This window comes from Ursus arctos, unplaced genomic scaffold (genome assembly GCF_023065955.2).
Source record: "Ursus arctos isolate Adak ecotype North America unplaced genomic scaffold, UrsArc2.0 scaffold_30, whole genome shotgun sequence".
NCBI classification, from domain to species: domain Eukaryota; kingdom Metazoa; phylum Chordata; class Mammalia; order Carnivora; family Ursidae; genus Ursus; species Ursus arctos.
This window is the reverse complement of record NW_026622986.1, coordinates 16,984,229-17,009,664: the sequence shown is the minus strand read 5'-3', so window position 1 is coordinate 17,009,664 and position 25,436 is coordinate 16,984,229. Positions and strand designations below refer to the sequence as shown.

General features: G+C 39.3%; 1 pseudogene; it reads left to right on the top strand.

The window, feature by feature from the left end:
• The first annotated feature begins 1,959 nt into the window (after window positions 1-1,959).
• LOC113241309 (L-lactate dehydrogenase A chain-like) lies at window positions 1,960-25,236 on the top strand (annotated as a pseudogene).
• The last annotated feature ends 200 nt before the right edge of the window (window positions 25,237-25,436 follow it).

Genomic DNA, 25,436 nt, shown 5'->3' with positions numbered 1-25,436 from the left:
CAACACAAAACAAAACATATTATATCCAGGGAAAATATAAATGGGGGAGATAAAATTTATATATATATACATATCTTATATATATACAGATATGTATGTATATATATATACACATATGTATACATATCTTAATATGTATAAATATTTAATTACATATTTAATATCTTTTATATATAAGTTAAATTATATAATTTATTTAAATTACAAATAAAATTGAGTGTTAAAGTAAATAGTACACAGACATGATGGACATAAAAATAAGGCTGGTTGGGGCACCTGGGTGGCACAGCGGTTGAGCGTTTGCCTTCGGCTCAGGGCGTGATCCTGGCGTTCTGGGATCGAGCCCCGCATCAGGCTCCTCCGCTATGAGCCTGCTTCTTCCTCTCCCACTCCCCCTGCTTGTGTTCCCTCTCTCGCTGGCTGTCTCTATCTCTGTCGAATAAATAAATAAAATCTTAAAAATAAGGCTGGGATGCAAATTTGCTTCTAAATTTCCTGAAAACTAAAGAAAAAGGAAATACGATTGGCTATATATCTATATTGTCCAAAAGAAGAAAGTACACCATTTCCTCAGGAACACAAACAGTACATAAAAATATTTTCCTGACACTTGGGTATTAAAAAAAATGTTTTGTCTGATTTTTCATATGTGAATACTGAGACTTGCTGTGGGCTACAATGGCTAATGTGCTCGTCATATCTGGACAATAAATGTATTCACTGATTCAATATGAGAGTATATGCCAAGTGAACAAAGCCAAACATGGTGAAGGCAGTTGTGGGAGCTCAAGACAAGGTGTTCCAATTTGAGACCTCTCTTTTTGATCTGGCTTTATCTAAGAGAAAACATAGACCACGAAGAGCAAGAGGGGAACTTCATGTCCTTTAAATTCTCTTCCATTTTATATAGTTCCTCTCAACTGTTCTGGCAAAAACAAAAACAAAACTCCCCAAATCCTCAAAACATACAAACAAACAAACAAACAAACAAACAGAAAACCCCAAAAGATAGCCACAGACAATTTGAGATTATATTTTTTGGAAAGGGACCAGACTGGATTATAGTTTAATATTTTGAATTTTGCCCTTTTCTGGGATTTGGTATTAGATAATACATGATAATATCACTGCATCTTTTAAAGACTGCTTTTAAAGATATTCATAGCTTCAGGGCACCTGGGTGGCACAGCGGCTAGACGCGATCCCGGCGTTATGGGATCGAGACCCACATCAGGCTCCTCTGCTGGGAGCCTGCTTCTTCCTCTCCCACTCCCCCTGCTTGTGTTCCCTCTCTCACTGGCTGTCTCTATCTCTGTCGAATAAATAAATAAAATATTTAAAAAAAGATATTCATAGCTTCTGATATCCTTTTATTAGATTTACTTGATACATTTTTTAGGACTCTGCTAGGAAGAGGTTGATACACTGGGATGCTTTCAGTCATTAGATAACCTGAGTTTGATGCCAGAAACTCAGAGGTAAATTTTAAATTTAATATCAGTAGCTCTCATTCACCTTGGTTTTCTAGAATGACTATCTTTCTCTCACCTTACTTTGATCTTATCCTGTTACCATGGTCTGAACGGTTCTATACTATTTGTGCCATTTATAATAAACTACTTCAGATGGTTTTTGAAAGAAGATGAGGCACAAATTTAAAATCAAGTGCACAACAGCATTTTATGATGCAAAGGGGGAGCATTTAAAATGTATTCACCAAATACATCTATCAATATTGTTTTTGTCTGGACGTAACAGAACCTGACACTACTGTGGCTTACAGTCTTTACTTTATACATTAAGTCTAGAGAAATGCGGTCCGGGGCTGATATGGATGCTTAATGAGATAACCAAGGACTCAGGGTCTTTCCACCCTTCAGCTCCACCATCCATTATGTGTGGCTTTCATCCTCATGGTCCAAGGCAGCTGCTGCACCTGTCACCCTCAACATATCAGGTATGCATACTGGGCAGGAAGAAGAGGGAAAGGACAAAAGGACAAAAGTAGCATGTCTGCTGAGTCTGTTCCTTTTTAAAGCTTTCTCAGAAGCTCCCCCACCACCACCACTAGCAGCAGCAACTTCTCCTTATGTGTCACTGCCTAAAACAGTCACATCACCAACCCCAGCTGCCAACAGCTCCAGACAGGTGAATATTTTATCTGGGAACATTGCTCCTTAAGCAAACTCTCAGTTCTGTTAGTAACACAGAAGGGAAGAGTGGATATAAGGTAGGCATTTAAGAGTGTAAACCACAACAAATGTTTGTAATATAACATTAACAGGAAAAAAAGACCAGAAAGAAAACCATCTCTTGTGTATAACCTCAGCTTTATAAACCAATAGACACAACATGAGAAAAATTACCAAAATGTTAAAGGTAACTGTCAGTGGGTGGGGGAATTATCAGTGATATTTATTCTCTTATAGGTAGGTTTCTGTCTTTTCTTTGTTTTATTAAATTGTTTGCCAGTTTATAATGAGAATAAATTAGTATTTACAAAATAAAATGTATTTTATGTTTATGTTTATCTTATTGCTAGACTTCTCTAATTCGTCATTCACCAGCATCATCCTGAACATTACATAAGAATAACAGGAATCGGGGTGCTGGGTGGCTCAGTTGGTTAAGTGGCCAACTCTTGATTTCAACTCAGGTCATGATCTCAGGGTGGTGAGATTGAGCCCTGCATCCGGCTCTGCAATCAGCGGGGATTCTGCTTGAAATTCTCTCCCTCTGCCTCTGCCCCTGCTTGTTTTTTTCTCTCTCTCAAATGAATTTTAAAAATCTTAAAAAAAAAAAAAAGAATATCATGAACCATTTTTTATGGACACCAATAGGTTACACAGACTTTCTCATCTAGTTTTTTTTTTATATGGACCCCCCCCAACTTTACAAGCTTAAATATGGTGGATTATAGATTACATTATATGACACAATCAGAAAATTGGCAGGATGGCAGGATTTGGCTCAGCTGAAAGAACACTCAACCAGCAGGCAGAGATAAAATTCCACTGGTACACTGCAGGATCTGTGTTATCTTGGACTATTTTAATATAACCAACTTCTTTGAGACCCAAAGGCCTCATCTATAAAATGAGGGCTTGATCTATGTGACCTCTAAGAGTCCTTTTTGACCTTGGCATTCTGCTTCTTTTAGCTACATGTCAACTTCTCTCAGAGCTCGTTTTTATGGCCTTCTGAAGCATTTGTCTTTGTCGTTTACCCTCACCCTAAAACTGTCATCTCCTATGTGATGCTCCCTTTGCCTGTTTCTCCTTCTACTTTTTTTGAATATTTCTCTCTTCTTTTATGATTTAGTTTCCTCCTTCAGACCTGGAAATGTGAATAATGCTCAAGAATCAGCCTTGTTCTGATCAGGCTCCTCTCTGTGGTCCCCTTCGCAGTTTCACCTGCTTTGATAACTGTTGTATGGATGAGTCCCAAATCTATGTCCTTGGCTCCGACACCTCTAGGCTTCAGACTCACATTTCCACCTGGTTGAGAGCAATATGCCATTCAGATAAATGTTGTCACCTGAAATTCAACCTGTTTAAAACCAAGCTCATCCTTTCCCTAGTCAACATGGTTTCCCACCCCCTCATTTTTTGTTATTTCTCTGATTAGCACCATTCTTTTCTTAGCTTTTAGGCCTGAAACCTTAAAGGATGTCTTTGATTCCTTCCTCCAGCTTACCCCTCTCATAAATTCAAGGACAAATCTTTTTTATTCCAGTTTAAGATGGCAATGTAAGATCCTGAAATCGCTCCTGCTATGGACACACCGAATCTACAGCCACATATGGAACAGTTTCCTCAAAAAAAACCCTAAAAACTGTCTGACGGAATCCTATACATCAGGCAAATTAGAAAAAAACCCACATAGAAATGGGTAGAAGAGGCTGAGATACAATCTTGCCATAAACCCCACCCCTGGCATGGCAACCCACAATCAGGAAGGAACTCAAAACCCAGAGCTTCTCCCTGAAGAGTGAAGAGTTTGAACCCCACATCAAAACCCCCAACTTTTAAGACCTACACCTGAGAAATGAGCCCCTAAACTCTCTAGCTCTGAAAAAAATGGGGCTCATGCCCACAAAACCCATAAGGCTATAATGAACTGAGAAACCCCTCTTAAAGGCTTGTGTACTCAGACTTAACCTACCCCAAGGACTAGCAGAGAGGCAGCCAAGTGAGATGCACCCAGACTTCACATGAAAGAGGCTTATTTGCTTATCCTAAAGCATTGGCCTGAGGGACAGGGATCTACATGAACATACATGTGGGACCTGCTGGGGTACTCGCAGGGGATGGAGGCTGGCAGGCACCATCTTTGCATTTTCCTTCTGCTTTGCTCCAGCCTGCAGATGCCATATTTGTGCTCTCCCTCTGTTTCAGTTCAGCTCACAGGTGTCTTCTGGAAAGAAACTTGTACTCTCTTCTGGTGCCATTATTTTTTTGCGGCTACTACTGGGAGACCCCTCTAGATCACCCAGCTCTGATGGCCAGTGGGGTCAACATTCGTGGGTCCCAAAGAAGTGTAACCAATGGAGAAAGAGTTCTAAATGGCTAACACCCCCAGGGCACAGAAAGAGGCAAGAGTCTGGGGAGCCCAGTGTTTCCATGAAAGAGGGTTATCAACTTATCCTTATAGCTGTGGCCTGAGGAGCAGGCTTCTAATTAAACACACATCTAAGGGTTGACTGTAACCCTTTCCAGAGACCTCAGAGGGCAGGTGCTCTCTTCCTGCTCCCCCTCTGCAATGCTCCAGAGTACCAGTATCTCCTGGAGGGGAGCATGTATATATGTCTAGTGCTCAAGTTTTTGCAGCTGCTGCCTGCTGCCCAGGGGCTGTCCCTTGATAACCTGGTGACCTAGCTCTGGTGACCAGGAGGACTTGTGTTCCTAGGTCTCATAGGATTATAACAATCAGAAAGAGAGTCACAGATAGCTGACTAAAACACACCCCCAGTCTTTCTGTGAAAGAGGCCTATTTGCTTATACTGGAGCTTTAGCCTGAGGGGCAGATTTCTAGTTTGGCACACATCTAGAGGCCTAAAAAGGTTCATTCTGGGGATGGTGGCTGGTGAATTCCACCTTTGTGCTCTCCCTCTGTTTCACTCCAGGTCACCAGTATTGCCCAGAAAGGAGCTTATACACCCATCTGACACCTCAATTTTTGTGATTACTTCCCTGGGGACACCTCTAGATCATGTGACTCTGGTGGCCAGCAGGACTTATGCTTGAAGCCCCACAGGAATATATATATATATTTGCATACTTTAAAGGCTGCTGCCTGAGGGTCTGGCTTCTAATAAGGTTGAATCTAGGTGTTGACTGAAATCATACCCTTTGTGACACTGACAGGTCTTGGCACACCCTCAACTTCTTACTGGAAGCCACTAAAAATAAAATTGGCTGTTTGGATGATCACAAAGTTTTAAGACACAACCAAGAACTAGAGCAGGGTTGAATGATAAGGTTCATCTCCTATATGAGGCCACTCTTTCAAGACTGGGAGAGTTGGCTATTTTATCTAATGCATATAAACCAACACATAGAATTAAGGAAAATGAAGAGACAAAGGAATATGTTCCAAATGAAAGAATAAGATAAAACTTCAGGAAAAGTCCTTAATGAAATAAAGATAAATAATTTACCTGATAAAGAGTTCAGAATAATGGTCATAAAAATGCTCACCAAACTCAGAAGAGTGGATAAAGTGAGAATTTCAACAAAGGGATAGAAAATATAAATATCAAATAGAAATGACAGACTGAAGAATATAATAACTGCACCAAAAAATATACTAGATGGGTTCAGTATCAGACTAGAGGGCACAGAAGAAAGGAACAGATAACTCAAAGACAGGGCAGTGGAACTCACCCAACTAGAGCAGCAAAAAGAAAAAAGAATGGGAAAAAAAGTGACTAGCTTAAGGGACTTATGGGACATCAAACACATCAACATTTGCATTACAGGGTTCCTAGAAGGGAAGGGGGGGGAGGTGTGTGCAAAAAGTTAATTTGAAGAAATAATGGCTGAAAACTTCCCTAAGTTGGGAAAGGAAATAGACATCCAGATCCAAGAAGCTAGAAAGTACCAAATAAGATGAACCCAAAGAGACCGACACCAAGACACATTATAATTAAAGTGTTAAAATTTAAAGACAAGGAGAGAATCTTAAAAGTAGGAAAAGAAAAAGAATATACAAGGGAACCCCCATAAGATCATCAGTGGATTTTTCAGCAGAAACTTTGCAGGCCAGAAGAAAGTGGCACAATGTATTCAAAGTACTAAAACAAAAAAACAACTTCCAACTAAGAATACTCTATCTGGCAAAGTTGTCATTCATAACAGAAGAACAGATAGAGAGTTTTCCAGACAAGCAAAAGCTAATAGAGTTTGTCACCACCAGACTGGCCTTACAATAAATATTAAAGGGATTTCTGCAAGATGAAAAGAAAGGGCACTAATTAGTAACGGAAAAACATATGAAAATATAAACCTCACTGATAAAGGTAAATAGATAGTAAAATTCAGAATAATCTAATGTTGTAAAGCTGGTGGATTAATCATTTATAAAGCTAGTATGAAGATTAAAAGACAAAAGTAGTAAAAATATCCAAAACTATGATAATTTAAGGGATACACATGGCTAAAAAATGTAAAATGTGACATCAAAAACATAAAACATGGTGAGGGAACAGTAAAAATGTAAAGCTTTAGAATGTGTTCAAACTTAAGTTGTTAGCAACTTAAAATAGACTGTTATAAGTTGTTATATGTAAGCCTCATGGTAACCACAAAGCAACAAGTAGATAGACAAAGATAAAGGAATATAGACATACCACTGAAGAAAGTCATCACACCACAGAGGAAGAGAACAAGAGAAGAAGAAAAGAACAGAGAGGAGCTACAAAACAACCAGAAAACAATTGAACAAAATGACAATAAGCATATACCTATCAATAATTACTTTAAATGTAAACGAACTAAATTCTCTAATCAAAAGATGTATAGTGGCTGAATGAATTAAAAAACAAGACCCATTATATGCTGCCTACAAGAGACTCACTTCAAATGTAAGGACACACACAGATTGAAAGTGAAGGAATGGGAAAAAATATTCCATGCAAATGGAACCAAAAGAAAGCTGGCATGTCTACACTTACATCACACAAAAATAATTTTTTAAATCAAAGACTATAATAAGAGACAAAGAGGGGATGACATAATAATAAAAGGGTCAATCCAATGAGAAGATCTAACATTTGTAAATATTTATGCACCCAACCTAGAAGCAGCTAATTCTATAAAGCAAATTTTAGCACACCTAAAGGGAGAAATAGCTATACAATAATAGTAGGGGACTTTAAAGCAAGGTACACCCCCACTTACATCAATGCATGGGGCATTCAGACAGAAAATTAATAAAGAAACCTCAACCTTAAATGGCATGTTAGACAAGATGGACTTAACAGATATATACAAAAGACTCCATTCAAAAGCAACAAAATGCACATTCTTCTCAAGTGCACATGGGATATTCTACAGGACAGATTATATGTTAGGCCATAACACAAGTCTAAATAAATTTAAGAAGACTGAAATCATATCAGGCATCTTTTCTGACCACAGTGGTATGACACTAGAAATGAAAAAAATTGGAAAATTCACAAATATGTGGCGATTAAACAACACGCTACTATACAACCAATAGGTCAAAGAGAAATCAAAAGAGAAATAAAAAATATACCTTGAGACAAATGAAAATGAAAATACAACATACCACAAATTTGGAGATGCAGCAAAAGCAGTTCTAAGAGGAAAAGTTTGCAGTGATAAATCAAAAAACAAGAAAAATCTCAAATAAACACCCTAACTTTTTTTTAAAAAGATTTTATTTATTTGACAGAGAGAGACACAGCAAGAGAGGGAACACAAGCATTGGGGGTGGGAAAGGGAGAAGCAGGCTTCCTGCTGAGCAGGGAGCCCGATGCAGGGCTCAATCCCAGGACCCTGGAATCATGACCTGAGCCGAAGGCAGACACTTAAAGACTGAGCCACCCAGGTGCCCCCAAACACCCTAACTTTATACCTCAAGCAACTAGAAAAAGAACAAATAAAACCCAAAGTTAGTAGAAGGAAAAAAATAGCAAAGATAAGAAAAGAAATATGAAATAGAGACTAAAGACAATAGAAAAGATCAATAATCTAAGAGCTGGTTCTTTGTTATTTTTTTTAATTAAATAGCCTTTATGTTTTAGAGCAGTTTTAGATTCACAGTAACATTGAACAGAAAGCACAGAGAGTTCCCATATAGCACCTGCCACCCCCCCCCCCCCACATACTCAGCATCCCCCAATACCAACATCCCCCACCAAACTGCACATTTGTTACAGTTATGAACCTTCATGGACACATCATTATCACCCAAAGTCCATAATTTACATTATGGTTCAATCTTGGTGTTAACAGTAGATTCTATGGGTTTTGACAGTGAATAATTACGTGTCCTCTGTTCGAGTAGCATAAAGAGTAGTTTGACTGCTCTAAAGATCCTTCATCCCTCCTTTTCCCCAACCTGGCAACCACTGATATTTTCATTGTCTCCATGGTTTTGACTTTTTTAGAATGTCATAGAGTTGGAATCATATAGTATATAGCCTTTTCAGATTGGCTTTTTCTACTTAGTAACATGCCTAAGAGCTGGTTCTTTGAAAAGATAAACAAAATTGATGAACTTTTAGCTAGACTCACCAAGAAAAAAAGAGAGGAGTCAAATAAATAAAATCAGAAATAAAAGAGGAAACATTACAACTTATACCATAGAAATACAAAAGGATCAATGGAGACTACTATGAATAATTATATGCTAACAAATTGGACAACATAGTAGAAATGGAGAAACTCCTAGAAACATAACTGACCAAGACTAAATCATGAAGAAATAGAAAATCTGAACAGACCAATTACTACCAAGGGGATTGAATCAGTAATCAAAAACCTTCCAACAAACAAAAGTCCAGGACCAGACAGCTTCACTGTGAATTCTAACAGTCAAGGAAGAATTAATATCAATTACTTTCAGAGTCTTCCAAAAAACAGAAGAGGAGGGAACACTTCCAAACTCATTTTATGAGGCCAGCATTACCCTCATACCAAAATCAAAGAAGGACACCACAAGAAAAGAAAATTATAGACCAATATCCTTGATGAACATAGATGCAAAAATCCTCAAAAAAATTAACAAACAGAATTCAACCATACATTTAAAGTATCATACACCATGGTCAAGTGGGATTTATTCCAGGAAAGCAAAGATGGCTCAACATTTGCAAATCAATCAACATGAGACACTATAGTAACAAAATGATTGATTAAAAAAAATCATACAATTGTCCCAACAGATGCAGAAACAGTGCTTGACAAAATTCACCCTCCATTTATGATAAAACTCTCAACAAAGTGGGTATAGAGGGAACATACCTCGACATAATAAAGGCCATACATGACAAACTCACAGCTAAAATCATACTCAATAGTGAAAAGCTAAAAGCTTTTTCTTTAGGATCAGGAACAAGACAAGAATGCCCACTCTTGCCACCTGTATTCAATGGAGTATTGGAAGTCCTAACCAGAGCAATTAGGCAACATAAAGAAATAAGAGTCATCCAAATTGGTAAGTGAGAAGTAAAACTGTTATTATTTGCAAGTGACATATTATATATAGAAAACCCAAAAGACTCCACCAGAAAAACCATTAAGAGCTAATAAACAAATTCAGTTCGAAAATAGGTTGCATTTCTATATACTAATCTATATAATAATAAGAAAGAAAAATTAAGAAAACAGTCCCATTTGCAATCACATCAAAAAGAATTAAATGCCTAAGACTATATTTAACCAAGGAAGTGAAAGACCTGCACACTGAAAACTGTGACAATAATGAAAGAAATCAAAGACACAAGTCAATAGAAGGATATTTCATTTTCATGGCTTGGAAGATTTAATATAGTATGCCCATATTACCCAAAGCAATGTATAGATTCAATACAATCCCTATCAAAATTCCAATGGCATTTTTCCAATGGCACAGAACTAGAACGAACAATCCTAAAATTTGTATGAAACTGCAAGACCCCAAATAGCCAAAGTAATCTTGAGAAAAAAAGAACAAAGTTGGAGAACATCATGTTCTCTAATTTCAAACTCTATTACAAAGCTATAGTAATCAAAACAGTATGGTAGTGCCATAAAAACAGACACATAAATCAATGGAACAAAATAGAGAACCCAAAACAAACCCATACATATAGGGTCAACTAATTTACACCAAAGGAGCCAAGATTATACAATGGGGAAAAGACAGTCTCTTTAAAAACCAGTGTTGGGAAAACTGGACAGCCACGTGAAAAAGGATGAAACCGGACCACTATCATAACACCATACGCAAAAATTAACTCAAAATGGAAGAAAGACTTGGACATAAGACCTGAAACCATTAAACTCACAGAAGAAAAATAGGTGGTAAGCTTCTAGACATTGGTCTTGGTGATAATTTTTTTGGACCTGATACCAAAAACAAAGGCAACTAAAACAAAAATTAAGAAATGGGAATGTATCATACTAAAAAGCTTCTGCACAGCAAAGGAAACCATTATAAAAAGAAAACTTGCTGAATGGGAGAAAATATTTGCAAATCATGTAACTGATAAGGGGTTCATATCCAAAATATATAAGGAACTCATTCAACTCCATACCAAAAAAAATCTGATTAAAAAATGGGCAGAGATTCTGAATAGACATTTTTCCAAAGAAGATATACAGATGACCAACAGACAGAGATGCTTAGCATCACTCATCATCAGGAAAATGCAAATCAAAACCACAATTAAGATATCCCATTGCACTTGTTAGAATAGCTATTATTCAGACAAGATCGGGTGCATTCAGGGTGGTATGACTGTAGACAGAATAGCTATTATTCAAAAGACATGAAATAACAAGTGTTCGTGAGGATGAGGAGAAAGGGGAACCCTTGTGCACTGTTGATGGGAATGTACATTGGTGCAGCCACTATGGACAACAGCATGAAGTTTCCTCAAAAAATTGAAACTAGAATTACCCTATGATCTAGCAATTCTACTTCTGAGTATTTAGATAAGGAAAAAGGGAACACTAACTCAAAAAGATATCTGTACCCTCATATTCATTGCAGCACTATTTATAATAGCTAAGATATGGAAACAGCCTAACTGTCCAACAATAGATAAATGGGTAAAGAAAATGTGATACACACACACACACACACACACACACACACACACACACACAGAGGAATACTACTCAGCCATAAATAAGAATGAAATCTTGCCATTTGCAACAACATGGATGGACCCTGCGGGCATTATGCTAAGTGAAATAAGTCAGAGAAAGACAAATACCATGTTATCTCACTTATATGCGGAGTTAAAAATACAAACAACAGAAAACCAAGCTCAAAGATAGAACAAATTGGTGATTGCCAGAGTGGGAGCAAAGGGAGAGCCAAATGGGTAAAGTAAGTCAAAAGACACAAATTTCCAGTTATAAAATAAGTTAAGCCATTGGGGTGTAATGTACAGCTTGGTGACTATGGTTAATAATACTGCACTACAATTTGAAAATTGCTAAGACAGTAGATCTTTAAAGTTCTCATCACAAGATAAAACTATTTTGTAACTATGTATGGTGATGAATGTTTACTACACTTACTGTCACGATCATTTTGCCATATATACAAATATCAAATCATGTTGCACATCTGAAAGCAATATAATGTTACAAGCCAATTATACCTCAATAAAAAAAAGTCATATAGTCAAATCTGCTAGTCTTTTAATTTATGATTTGAAATAATATTTTTATAATAGCCCAAGATTATAAAATGTCATCTTAGTTTTTTTTCAGCACTTTCTCATTTTACTTTTTAAGCTTACACTATAGTCCCAATGTGACCTGGAGCTCCTGACGTAAGCTCTAGGATGGCACGTCTAACTGCTTACCTAACACATCCACTTTGGTTTCTGACTGGCATCTCAAAACTGCCATGGTTAAATCAGAGATTTTGTGTCCCCCATCCACCGATCTGCTTTTCCCTAGTCTTCCTGGCCTTAGTAGATGACACTGCAATTTCCCCAGTTGCTCAAACCTGAAAACCCATCCATAATGGGGCAGTCCTCTCTCTCACTTCCAGCAACTAATTCATCAGCAAGGTCTGTCAACTCTACCTTCAAACCACATCCCAAATCCATCCATTGTCCCAGTTGCACTAATACCACCTAAGCCTAAGCCAGCAGCACCTTTTTTCCTGGACTGCTGTGACAATCTGGTCACTGAGATCATTGCTTCCACTCCTTCCACCCCCACACACATAACTGATTCTCTATGCAGCCGCCAAGGAGATTTTTTAAAACATAACACCAAGGTACATAACTCCCTTGTTTAAAATTCTACCATCACCGAAGACACAAGGTCTACAGTCCTTACCATAGACTTCATGGCTCCAAGTGCTCCACGCCACCAATGCCTGTTGGACCCCAGTCCTTCCTCTCCCCCTGGCTCCAGTGATCTCCAAATAGCTCTTGTAGAGCTTTTTGCTATTTCTTCTTTCTAGACTTAACTTCTCTCAAATCTTCAAATGGCTGGCTGCTTCTTTTCAATTCAGATCCCAGCAAAAATGTCGCCTTCTCAGCGAGGCTTTCCCTGAGCCTATATAAAGGAGTATCAGTCATTTTCTCCCCCTTTCCTGTTTTGTTCCATCACAGTACTTACCTTCACCCCCTATTTTCTTCATTTGTATACTGTCAGAGTATAAACCAAATGAAAAGATTCCACTAAGCATGGGCCCAGTCAGAGCTTTAAGTACAGGCCACCACGATGGGACTGATACCTCGGAAGGTTCACTCAGGCTGTAAAGGGGAAGGCAGACCTCAGTGGGCCGGAAGCAAAAGCAGGGGGAGCCGGGGTGGGGGGAGGCAAGGAGGCCAGTGGTGAGCTTGCAGCTCTCAAGGTTAAGCTCTGTGCCTTACAGCTAAGTCAGTTCAGGTACTCCCCACCAAAGTCGAATTTAACCACTTAGAAAAGCGCTCAGAAAGAGCCAACTGCTTCGTCCCGTGGAACAGTGACCAAAGGGAAAGATAGCAGCGGAGCTAACGAGACCCGCTGGGGAGGAAGCCCTGTATTTCCTCTGTGTGTGTTTTTGCGTGTATTTTTGTTGTTGTTTTTTTAAGTCTTAAACTTAGAAGAGAAAAACCCGATAAATATATTCTCTTCTGAATTTCCTGGCTGCCTTTAGCCAGCTCTCAGCAAGAGAGGCCAAGTTCTCCTAACCTCTGTGAGGAAGGCCAATAGGCTGACAGCTGGATATCAATATTTACATTCTGTTATCACGTCTGTTGAGGAACCCCAGACCTAAGAAGCTCAACTGAATTATTCTAGTTTTATCTCTCTACTGCTGGGTTCTGAAAAAACACTTCCTCTTTTTGAGAGCACAGGGTTTTGGTTTTTTTTTTTTTAAGGCCAATATAATTTTTTTTCCCTAAAATATCATAAAGACTTCTCACCCCGAAAGTTAACCCTTCCCTAGCTCAGTTGGCACTCAGCATATCTGAAGTGCAAACTGATTGACATGACTTGTTATAAGCCAACATTAAAACAATCTGCCATCTGCAAGACACATCTCCAACACTTGGGTAAACAACAAGGAAAATAGACTTTAAGTGACCACTGACATGAGTCAGCTGTGAGCAACAGCAAAGGAAAACATGTAAAGGGCCTGGGAGGCCTTTCTGGGACTTAGATTTTGTTAAAAAGGAACTACCAAGTGAAACTTTAGGAGAGTCGGTTGACCACTCAGGGTAGACGCAGTGCTCTACTCGCATCCCACAAATCACGGGACGGTTGCCAGATACCCACTTTCATTGGGAAAACAAAAACAAAGAAACCCACAAAACCCACTATGACAGATATGCTTGGCAAGATATTGTACATGGTATCCAACGTCAGATCACTCCAACAGTTTATCTTTCTCCAGAGTCATACTTTTTCTTTGCTGTATTTTCCTTTTCTTCTCCCATTGTAATCTTCGTGAGATGCACAGATGTGGTCTGGAACAATCCAGATTTATTTAGAGTGTCCTTATTTTCTGTACCATAAACGGGTTGGTTTATCTGGGGTCAACGCTTAGCAGGTAGCTCTGTTAAAGGAGGTCCTTCTCTTGCAAATAATGGAAACATCCAGATGCCTGTTTACAAAATGTGAAGATGGAAGAAAATACCTTTGGTCTTTTAGTTTGGCCTTTTAATTTGTTTCTTATTTGCACACACAGTATCGTTTCAAGCGTGTGGACCCCATGTTCACTCTCCCTTAACCCCATGTCCAAGGTTCCCACAACCGCCCACTAAGACCTGAGCGCAGCTTGTTCAGAGCCTGATCCGCAGGGGGTGTGGCAGTTTTCCCTTCACACGTTGCAACAACAGCCAACAAGAGGGCATGGCTGTGCACGGACCTGTATCCACAAAGTCATTCATAAAAGGAAGTGGCCAAAAACAGCTCTCAAAGTGTCACTTGTTGGCAAGAAGGTACGACAGCTTCGTGAACACCAGTGCAGAATTAAGGAAAAGGCGTGACGTTTCTAACTGCCAATTGGGGGTTTTCTTTACCAGCAGCCATGGAGTTTGAACAATCGGATGGGAAGGGTGGCCGTGTTCCGAATTTGCCAGCAATGTACTGCATCCTGAATCTTAAACCTGGCAAGCTGTGGACATTTTTTTTGGTTATTTTTGTGTTTTGTTTTTGTTTTTGGTTTTTACAGCCCAGCATTGGAACCCTTCCCTATGAGGAATTCCCTATCTTATTTATGACTGTGGTAGGGAAAACATTTCTGAGAAGTCCCCATCCTCTTCTCAGTCTCCTTCGAGGTGGAGGTGGGTGTGTGGTCTGCACTTGACCAACGGTGACACCCCGACAGGAATCAAGTACTGATAGTATAATGGCAGGGCGGCCCATCCAGCAGTTGGGGAGAGCAGCTTGGGCCTGGCGGTGTTGCCCGGGGGACCCTGAGGGCACAGAAGGGGAGCTGCACAGTTAGATCTCCAGCATCCCCAGTGATCATACGGGCTTTCCAGTATCATCTCTACATGTTTCAAAAATCATCCAGGGTCAGTTTCTGTTGCTCGCAATGGGCCGGGGAAATAGAGCACTCTGCACGGGGCAGTGGTCCAAATCTGGCATCTTCGTAGGAAGGATGTCTTGGCAAAAACACCAGGGGAACTTCGAGGCCCTACCTTAGCTCAGGTCCCCTCCTCATCACCAGCACTGTGCTCCTGTTTTCAAAGGCAACTTGATTCTTCCCTCGATTCTTTCGGGTGGCAGGCCGTTATCAGAAACGACACTCATTTAAATGAAACAATAGGAAATAAATACCAATGTTCATGTTAATTTTTCTCCCTTCAAGACCATGAGAGCAGATTTGCAGGGATATTTAAGGGATGGGTTCTTGATGCTCAAGTTGTTTGATTCCATCTCTCCTGATAACATATATATGTTTCTATAGAACATACATATATGTTATTTATAAGGTATATATTCATAAAGATAGTGTTTGCTGGCTTTTTCAGGGCAACTCTGCAAGCTGCCACCTCTTTTTCTCAATAGCTAATTTTATTATAATAAAGACTTTTCAAAAACAGTACCCTAAGCATGATGTATTTATTTTAAAATGTAATGTTGACAAACAAAAGCTGAAAACAAAGGGGTTAGGCTGCTGTGGTGCTCACACAGCTAGTAAGTGGATGAGCCAGAGGCTGAGAAGGATTTAATTATGGCTCTCCACTTGCCCTGGACTCATAAATGGATTCTGCATGGCACGTGCCTCATGCGTCCTTTTTAAGTGTGAAGAAGGCCTTTTGTAACCAGGCAGGTACAGATGCTATCAGTGTGAGTTATGCCCTTGAACTGTCTGGAGAGGTGAACAAGCATTTGCTTTGTTTGATTGCAAGCTCAAGCCCCTCTAAATAGGACCTTTATCTTCACTGGTGTTTTACTCTAATTTCCAAAATAATTCTTTGAGTGGGAAATTTAGTAAGGTAGCAATGTCACCTTCCAGCAATATGTCCCAAAAAGATTTCTCAAAGTCCCTGGGGTGTTTCTCAAGAGTTTATCCCCATGGCTGGGTAGCTATCTTGTGACGGCTGTCATTCCTCTGTTTTTATTCACGTCTCCTTCTGCAGCACCTTTCCACTGATGGTGTTGTATCTGTCTGTCCCAGTGCTGCTAGTTGGGCCCAGCAAAACTGGTGTGCCCCCTTCCTTTCCATTTTCTAGATTCTTCACATATAAAATATTCCATTGGGAACATTTTTAAATGACAACAATAAAAACTAGATGGAAAATTCTATTTATATCCTCTAGATTAAACTAAAATATGTTACTTATGTTGTTTAACTCTTAAGTACTTGGACTTCTTAGGACTTTCAGAAATGAAGGGCAGCCCTTTCTGGTCGAGTGAATAAATTCAATCTACTTTGAAAAGTTTCTCTTTCCTCTCTGAATGTCACTGGAATTTTATTAGTCAACATATTTGTCTAGGATCTGTTTTGAGGTACGTGAATGGCTATTAATCAGTTCACAAAGGCAAGCAGAACAGACACTCTAACTCTTGTGGATTTTGTGTTTTCCTATTGGATGAAATGAGTTCTTTATGTATTAAGCCGTTCATTCTTTGCCAGATTATGGCAATTTTTTTTCGTAATATGTTCATTTTGAGCATTTTTTTTCTTTCTTAGAACTCATGCCAATTTAAATTAATTATTTGCATGAATCATTGGCTAATGTTTGATACAACAATTTCTCGTATCTCCACGTCTATCATCCAAATATAGGTACGGCCATCTCTTACCAGGACTACACCAACAGCTCCTCACCAGGCTCTCTGCTTCCCCTCTTCCTCTTACACTTCATTCCCCAGCAGTCAGAAGAAGCCTGTTAGGACAAAAGTGTGGTCATGACACTCTTCCTCAAAAATCGCCTGGGTGGCTCAGTAGATCAAGTGTCTGCCTTTGGTTCAGGTCATGATCTCAGGGTCCTGGGATTGAGTCCCACATCGGGCTCCCTGCTCAGCAGGGAGTCTGCTTCCCCCCCTCCCTCTAGCCCTCTACCCCACCGCTCATGCTCTCTCTTTCTTTCAAATGAATAAATTTTAAAAAACTCTTATGTAAAGGCTCCCCTAGTGTCATCTTCCTCTCACCAAGCTCACAAGACCCTAAATGATCTATCGATTGATTGATCAGTTGAGTCTCTGTCTGCCTTCCACACCTCAGTTGACCTTCCTGACCTCAACCACTTGGCTGCCTCCCCACCCCCCATCCCTTGCTCCTGCCGCACCAACCTCCGTACTATTACTCCATCTCACCACACATGCTCCTACCTAGGAATCTTGGCATTCTCTATCCCCTTTCCTTGTAATCTCTTTTTCTAGATATTACCAGGATTCAATCCCTCGCTCTCTTTGAGTCTCTGCCTGTGTTTTGATGTCCCTCTTTGTGACTTTGTCCATCTTTCAATTGTTTCCAAGCTCAGGTGAGGGAGAGGTAAGGGTGTATTGTCTGGCCCCCCTCAAACTCTAAGACCATCGTATAGTTTATGTTGCTATTGTAAATGGAAGCCTTTGAAAAGTTATGCTTCCTGAATGTACAGGAATCTAACTGGTTTTGGTATTTTGATCTCGTACTCAGGGAGGGTGGTGAGCACTCATATTAGTTCTAGTAGTAAATTTGTAGATTCTCTCCAAATGCCTATGGTTTCAATCATGTCATCTGATGCCAGTTTTGTTTTTTTCTTTTCAAATCCTTTTATCATTTAGTTCTCATTTTGTCTTACTGGGTAGGACCTCTACAACAATACTGAATAGAAGCAGTGATAGCTTGCCTCCTTGTCTTATTCATAACTTTAAAGGGCATTCTTTGAAAATTTTCCATTAAACGTCATGTGTGCAGCAGGATTCTGCTAGACGTCCATTAGCAGAATAGAGAGGTTCCCTTTTATTGTATTTTGCTGAGAAAGACTTTTTATCATAAATGCATATTGAAGAATAATGAAGACAGTCTTGCCCTATCAGATATTGATACATTACAGAGTTGCAATAAAGAGTGTACTGCTAGCACTGGGATAGATAGAACAATGGCGGATTAACAGAGTCTAGAAGTAGATGCAAATGTATATAAGAAGTTGGCTGATTTATTCTGGTTTGCTCTGTCTCGTTTTGTTATATTTTCCCTTTACTCTGTTAAAAGTCCTTCTTGACTACTGTTATGGATTCTCTTTCCAGTCACTGGGGCCATGTTTTCTTGTAACCTACTGAAGAAACAATTTTCATTTGAGTTCTCCAAAAGGTTATCTCCAGGGGTGCCTGGGTGGCGCAGTCGTTAAGCATCTGCCTTCGGCTCAGGGCGTGATCCCAGAGTCTCTATGAGCCACCTGAGAGGCTCAAAGCCTAGAATTTCAGCCTGTCTATTAAGCTTGGCTGTACAGTGCAAATGGCTGAAGAGTCACACTTACCAACCACCACAACAAAATTTTTTGAAAGGGTTTTCAATGACAGTTGCGGAAAACTGAAGATACTTGAAATGTACAAACCAGATTTTTTAAGTTACTATTCCATCTAAAATAATTTAAAGGCTATTATATATTCTGACTAAAGACAAGTTAAAATAAAATAAGATAAAGAGTTGAAAATGAGATAAACTCCTGCCAAATATTTGACCAGCCTATAAAGGAATGTCTTGTTTCCTTCCCACATATTTTTCAAAGAAGAATGCTCAGGGCCAGATAGACCAGGGGTACACTCAGCTCAAGAGTCTTGGGCAGGCACAAACTCCATGCATGCTGGGGTATCAGCAGCAGGCTAATCCACAATGGGCAAAATGATCTACAAAAAAACCACCCCAGACATAGGATTGATCCCCGACGGGCAGGATTGATCTAACCTTGTGCTATGCTAGTATCAAAGGTAGTCCAATTCAGTTGGACTGAATTCAGAGAATAACAATAGAATCATGGTGGTATTCTGATTGCTACTGGTATATCTGGTTAAGAACAAAATCTCAGCCAGTTCTTGGGGGACATAATTTCTGGGAACAGTGATGGTCGAGGGTAGGCAGAGAAGTATCAGAAACCTGGTCAACTGAGTTGAAGTTCATGGAAGCCTCTGGTCCTTGTGCAAATAAGAAAACCAAGAGGTCAGCTCAGTGAACACAGCAAGATTAGGAGAAGGTTTGCGCTCACCCAGAGTGCCCATATATAGCTTTTCTTGCAAAAAATTCATTCCATATCTAAGCAGCAGATGGACAAAGCTACTGAATATGGCTGCCTTACTGGGTTTAATTAGGGAATTCAGCAGAGCTTTAGCCTACTAGGAAAAAGGTCCTCACTGTTCACAGTTGAGTGGGATCAAACCATTCTGGCTGTAATGGGGTTTAATCTTCTCAGGCCTGAAAAAGTGTTGGAGCAGGACAGGACTCCTACTCTAATGAGTAAAGAACATGTAGATGAAGTACTACGGATAATCCAAAGGAACAATAGGGCTGCATTACTGCAGGCCACAGCATGGTTCATCCAGCTCACTAGACTTGAATAGAACACCACACAGTCTATACCAAGGCCACAGTATTTCAAACGATCATCAATGACCTGGAAAAGGATGCTCTGGTTTCCCCGCTAATGGCCTGACACATGGGCCATTCTTTTAACTTCTTGGAGTCATCTTCCCATAAAACAGATTTTATTTGCCTCCTAATAACTACATCAATATCTTACACATATAAATAAGATACTATTATAAAGATATGTTGCACATGGGGTGCCTCAGTGGCTCAGTTGGTTAAACATTCAACTTCTGATCTCAGCTCAGGTCTTGATCTCAGTGTTGAGTTCAAGCCCTGCGTTAGGCTTGAAGCCTACTTAAAAATGTGTTGCACATAAGTATAAAAATAAAAAAGACAGATAATGAAGGAATGGGAAAGATTTCTTAAAACACGTTCACTGGAATTTCACAACACAACTAGAAGTATCTCTCTAACCCTCTCCCGTTTCCCCAGCACCAGAATCATATCTTCCCTTGAATGACTTCATATATAGCCAAACAAAACTCATGACATTTTCCCATAAATACTCTGCCTTTTCCTATCACATCACTGCATCCTCCTCCTCACTTGTACTTGACCATTGCTCTCTCTCCTACGTTAATGATCACTGCATTCAAAATTTTCAGTCAAAACTCCATTACTTCATGAAGCTAGTTAGCTGTACTTCTGTTCTACTAAATATCATCACTCCAACTTGTATTTGAATACAAACTGGGAGTATGGGGAAGGGAGAGATGGCTTCTTAGAGAAGGTTGAATTTGAATTGACCTAGAATGAGTAAAATACTTAATAAGTAGATATTGGAGATATTCCAGTCAACATCACCATCACCACCACCATCATCATTATCACTAATGCTTGTTGTATGCTTACAATGAGCCAAACACTGCTCTAAGCAGTCTATATGCATTATTTCACTTAATTCTCATGACAAGACTATGAGGTAATAGTATCAGCTCCATTTTATTGATGCATACGTGGAGGCACTGATAGATTAGGCAACTTGTTCACGATCGCTCAACTACTAAGCAGTAGAGCAAAGTGTGAAGCACAGAGGCTGTGCTTGTAAATACTGTGCTACAATGCATAGGGAACTGATTGAGCTACCCACACTACCCAAAGTAATCTACAGATTCAATACAATCCATCAAAATATGAACAGCATTTTTCACAAAACTATAATAAAGAATACTAAAATTTGTATGGAACCACAGAAGACCCCCAAAAGCCAAAGCAATGCTGAGAATGTAGAACGAAGCTGGGGGTATCCCAATCCCAGATTTCAAGATACACTACAAAGCTGTAGTAATCAAAACAGTATGGTACTGGCACAAAAACAGACACCTCGATCAATGGAACAGAACAGAGAGCCCAGAAATAAACCTGGGCTTATATGATTAATCAATCTATGATGAAGGAGGCAAGAATATACAATGTGGAAAAAACAGTCTTCAATAAATGGTGCTGGGAAAACTTCACAGCTTTATGCAAAAGAATGAAACTGGACCACTTTCTTACACCATACACAAAATTAAACTCAAAATGGAGTAAGGACCAAAATGTGAGATCTAAAATCACAAAACTCTTAGAAGAAAACATAAGCATTAATCTATTTGATATTGGCTATAGTAACATTTTTCTAGGCATGTATCCTCAGGCAAAGGAAATGAAAGCAAAAATAAACTATTGGGATTACATCAAAATTAAAAAATCGTTTGCACCTCAAAGAAACCATCAACCAAACAAGGCACCCTACTGACTGAGAGATGATATTTGCAAGTGATATATCCAATAAGGGGTTAATATCCAAAATACATAAAAACTTCACACAACTTGTGGCCAAAAAAACAAATAATAATCCAATTAAAAATAGGCACAGGACCTGAATAGACATTTTTACAAAAGAGACACACAGATGGCCAAACAGACACATGAAAAGATGCTTATCATCAGGGAAATACAAATCAAAACTACAATGAGATATCACTTTATACCTGTCAGAATGGCTAGAATCAAAAATACAGATAATGAAAAGTGTTGGCAAGGATGGGGGGAGAAATGAACCATTGTGCACTGCTGTGGGAAATGTAAATTGATGCAACCATTGTGGAAAACAGTATGGAGGTTCCTCAAAAAAATTAAAAATAGAAATACCATATGATCCAGGAATCCCACTACTGGGTATTTACCCAAAGAAAACAAAACACTAATTTGAAAAGATATATGCACCCCTATGTTAATCACAGCATTATTTACAATAGCCAAGATATCGGAGCAACCCAAGTGTCCATCAATAGATGAATGGATAAAGAAGACATGGTATATATATATATATATATATATATATATATATACACACACACACACACACACACACACACTGGGATATTAGTCATAAAAAGAGTGATATCGCCATCTGCAACAATATAAATGGACCTAGAGGGTATTCTAAAGTGAATTAGGTCAGAGAAAGACAAGTACTGTATGATTTCACTTATTTGTGGAATTTAAAAAACAAAACAAATGAACAAACAAACAAAAATCAGAAATAGAGCCATAAATACAGAGAACAAACTGGTGGTTGCCAGAGGAAAGGGGGTGCAAAATGGGTGAAAGGGAGTGAGAGATTCAGGCTTCCAGCTACGGAATGAATAAGCCACAGGAATAAAAGATACAGCATAGGGAATGTAGCCAATGGTATTGTAATTGTGTTGTATGGGAACAGATGGTAGCTACACTTGTGGTGAGCACAGCATAATGCATAAACTTGTTGAATCACTATGTTGTACACCTGAAACTAATGTAACATTGTGTGTCAACTGCACTTCAATTTTTTAAAAAAAAGGGAAAAAATTAATTTCCTGTCTTTTCCTTCCTTCTATTTTTAAGATTCTTTTTCAAAATCCTTCCATTTATGAAATATTTTTCTAAGTTCAGGGAGAAAACACACACACACACACACACACACACACACACACACACACAGAATTGATTGAGCAAACAAGAGCAGATAAGAGGAAACACAGTGTTTAAAGAAAAGCTACTGATTATTATGACTACACACTAATAAAAAATGTTTGGTCTCTATAAAGATAAAATTAGGCCAAATTATGAAAGGCCTTGAATTCTCTCATGAAATTTTCTTTTCTAGGAATTATTCTATGGATAATAGAGAGCTATCAAGGTTTTTTAGCAGATAAATGGTATAAAATCTGGCTTTAAGGTATGTAAGTTTGGGGACAGTGAGGAATTCAGCAGAAAACACCAGTTCTCTTCTTTCTTTTACCTACTAAAGAATTTAGCCTTCAGCTTAATTTCAATCAATGCAGATTCTGAAACAACGTAACCTATGGCACCCCCAACAAGCATGAAGAAATAAGAATCCAATTCATCATGGGCCAGTAAATAATAGTGACTCTTGCTAACTTTATGAAATTATTATTGGCCAAATCTCCTTCTTCCATGGCATACATGTTTAATGTACATACATATTTAATGTAGTCTCCTCTAATTACTGGATGTGTTTATCAGCTGCATATTTATTAAGTAAAGACAAAGATACTCAATATGTTTGCCCTGCATAAATCTTCCTCTACTCCAAGCAAGTTACAATTAGCAGCCATAGCAATATCTAAAGGGGCTGAGAAAGAACAATCAAAGATGTGTGAATTATGCGTATAATTGAGTATAATTAAATCCTTTTACTGAGAGAAATTGAGGTGTAACAGTTACTCACACTTTTTGGCTGCTCTTATCAAGCTCCCAGTGGAACCCTTGGAAGGAAGCTGCAAAAGGTGGAAATTCTGCTCTGGGCGACCCTGCTCAAGTTCACCTCTGAAGTGGCTCAGACCACTTACCATGCATCCTTTCCAATCCTTGCTTGTGATATAGCTATGATACTAAAACTGATTGGTTGTGGTTAATTAGCTTACCAACCATTAAATCACTCAGTTGTTTAATAAGAAATACTTTGGTTACTATTTTGGCAACAAATCAAAAAGTATACCCTATATATCTATTATCTTGATTTCTCCTCTTTCCCTTCAAAATCAAATGTATTTGTCCATAAAACCTCCAACTATCCCAAAAATGAATTTTATTTCAGAACTCTAAATTCCCTGTTCACTTGATTCAGGAAGTCACTGTGTTCATTACCTGGGGGGTACATTTTTCAGCTACTGCAGCCCAGTGTTCATACCAAGAGCTTACGCTGCTTAGAATTTGGCATTTCCCTGGGTATTACGGACCTCCTTTTACAGCTGTAAAAGCAGACAATGTATTGTTTTCTAGGCCAAAAATCACTTTGTTTATGCATTATGGTGTCGAAGCGTGAAGTCTCAATCAAACACTAGCCCATGCTTCTAGGAGAGGAATTTGGTTTTGCTCACAGGTATCCCTGCCTACAAGCTCAAGCCACAGTGGGGCAGCACTCCATCTGAGTAAACAACTGCTTAAACCTCTCAGCTTTCATCATGGAAGTGCAGATGTGACAGAGTACCCAAGCCACTGCCACCAAGTCCGGTCCCAACGCCACATGCCACCAACGCCCACCCACATGCACTGCCGATTCCTTTTGGTTTGAAGTCCAATATAGCATCTCTTCATGGTTAGCTGATTCAGAATCTTCTTCAGGAAGACTGTACCACCAGAATAAGATTACAGTTGTTGGGGTTGGTGCTGTTGGCATCTTCATGGAGGACTTGGCAGATGAACTTGCTCTTGTTGATGTCATGGAAGATAAACTGAAGGGAGAGATAGCAGCCTTTTCCTTAGAACGCCAAAAATTGTCTCTGGCAAAGACTATAACATGACTGCAAACTCTAAGCTTGTTATTATCACAGCTGGGACACAACAGCAAGAGGGAGAAAGCCATCTAAATTTAATCCAGCCTAATGTGAATATCTTCAAATTCAACATTCTTAATATTGTAAAAGATAGCCCAAACTGCAAGTGTGTTGTTTCCAGTCCAGTGGATATCTTCACCTATGTGGCTTGGAAGATAAGTAGCTTTCCCAAAAACCATGTTATCAGGAGTGGTTGCAACCTGGATTCAGCCTGGTTCCATTACCTAATGGGGGAGAGGCTGGGAGTTCACCCATTAAGCTGTCGTGGGTGGGTCTTCGGGGAGCATGGAGACTCTAGTGTGCCTGTATGGAGTAGAATAAATGTTGCTGGTGTCTCCCTGAAGAATCTGCACCCTGACTTAGGCACTGATGCAGAAGAGGAACATGGAAAGAGGTTCACAGGCAGGTGGTTGACAGTGCTTATGAGGTGATCACACTGAAAGGCTATCCAGCCTGGGCCATTGGGCTGTCTGTGGCAGATCTGGCAGTAAGTATAATGAAGAATCTTAGGCGGGCGCATCCAATCTCCACAATGACTAAGGATCTCTATGGAATAAAAGATGATGTCTTCCTTAGTGTTCCTTGCATCTTGGGACAGAATGGAATCTCAAACATTGCGAAGGTGAATCTGACCGCTGAGGAAGAGGCCCTTTGGAAGACCAGTGCAGATGCACTTTGGGGGATCCAAAAAGAGCTGCAGTGTTAACATTTTCTAATGTTGTACTACTTCACTGTCTAGACGACAACAGGATTTGAGTTGGAGGTTGTGTATTGTCCTTATTATCTGATCTGCTACTCAAGTAGTAATATTAAGAGGGCCTAGGAAAAATACCAGTTTTCTAAAGTTACAAATAGGAATAGTTCACAAAACCCTGCAGGTATACCCTGATACTGGATGAACCCTAG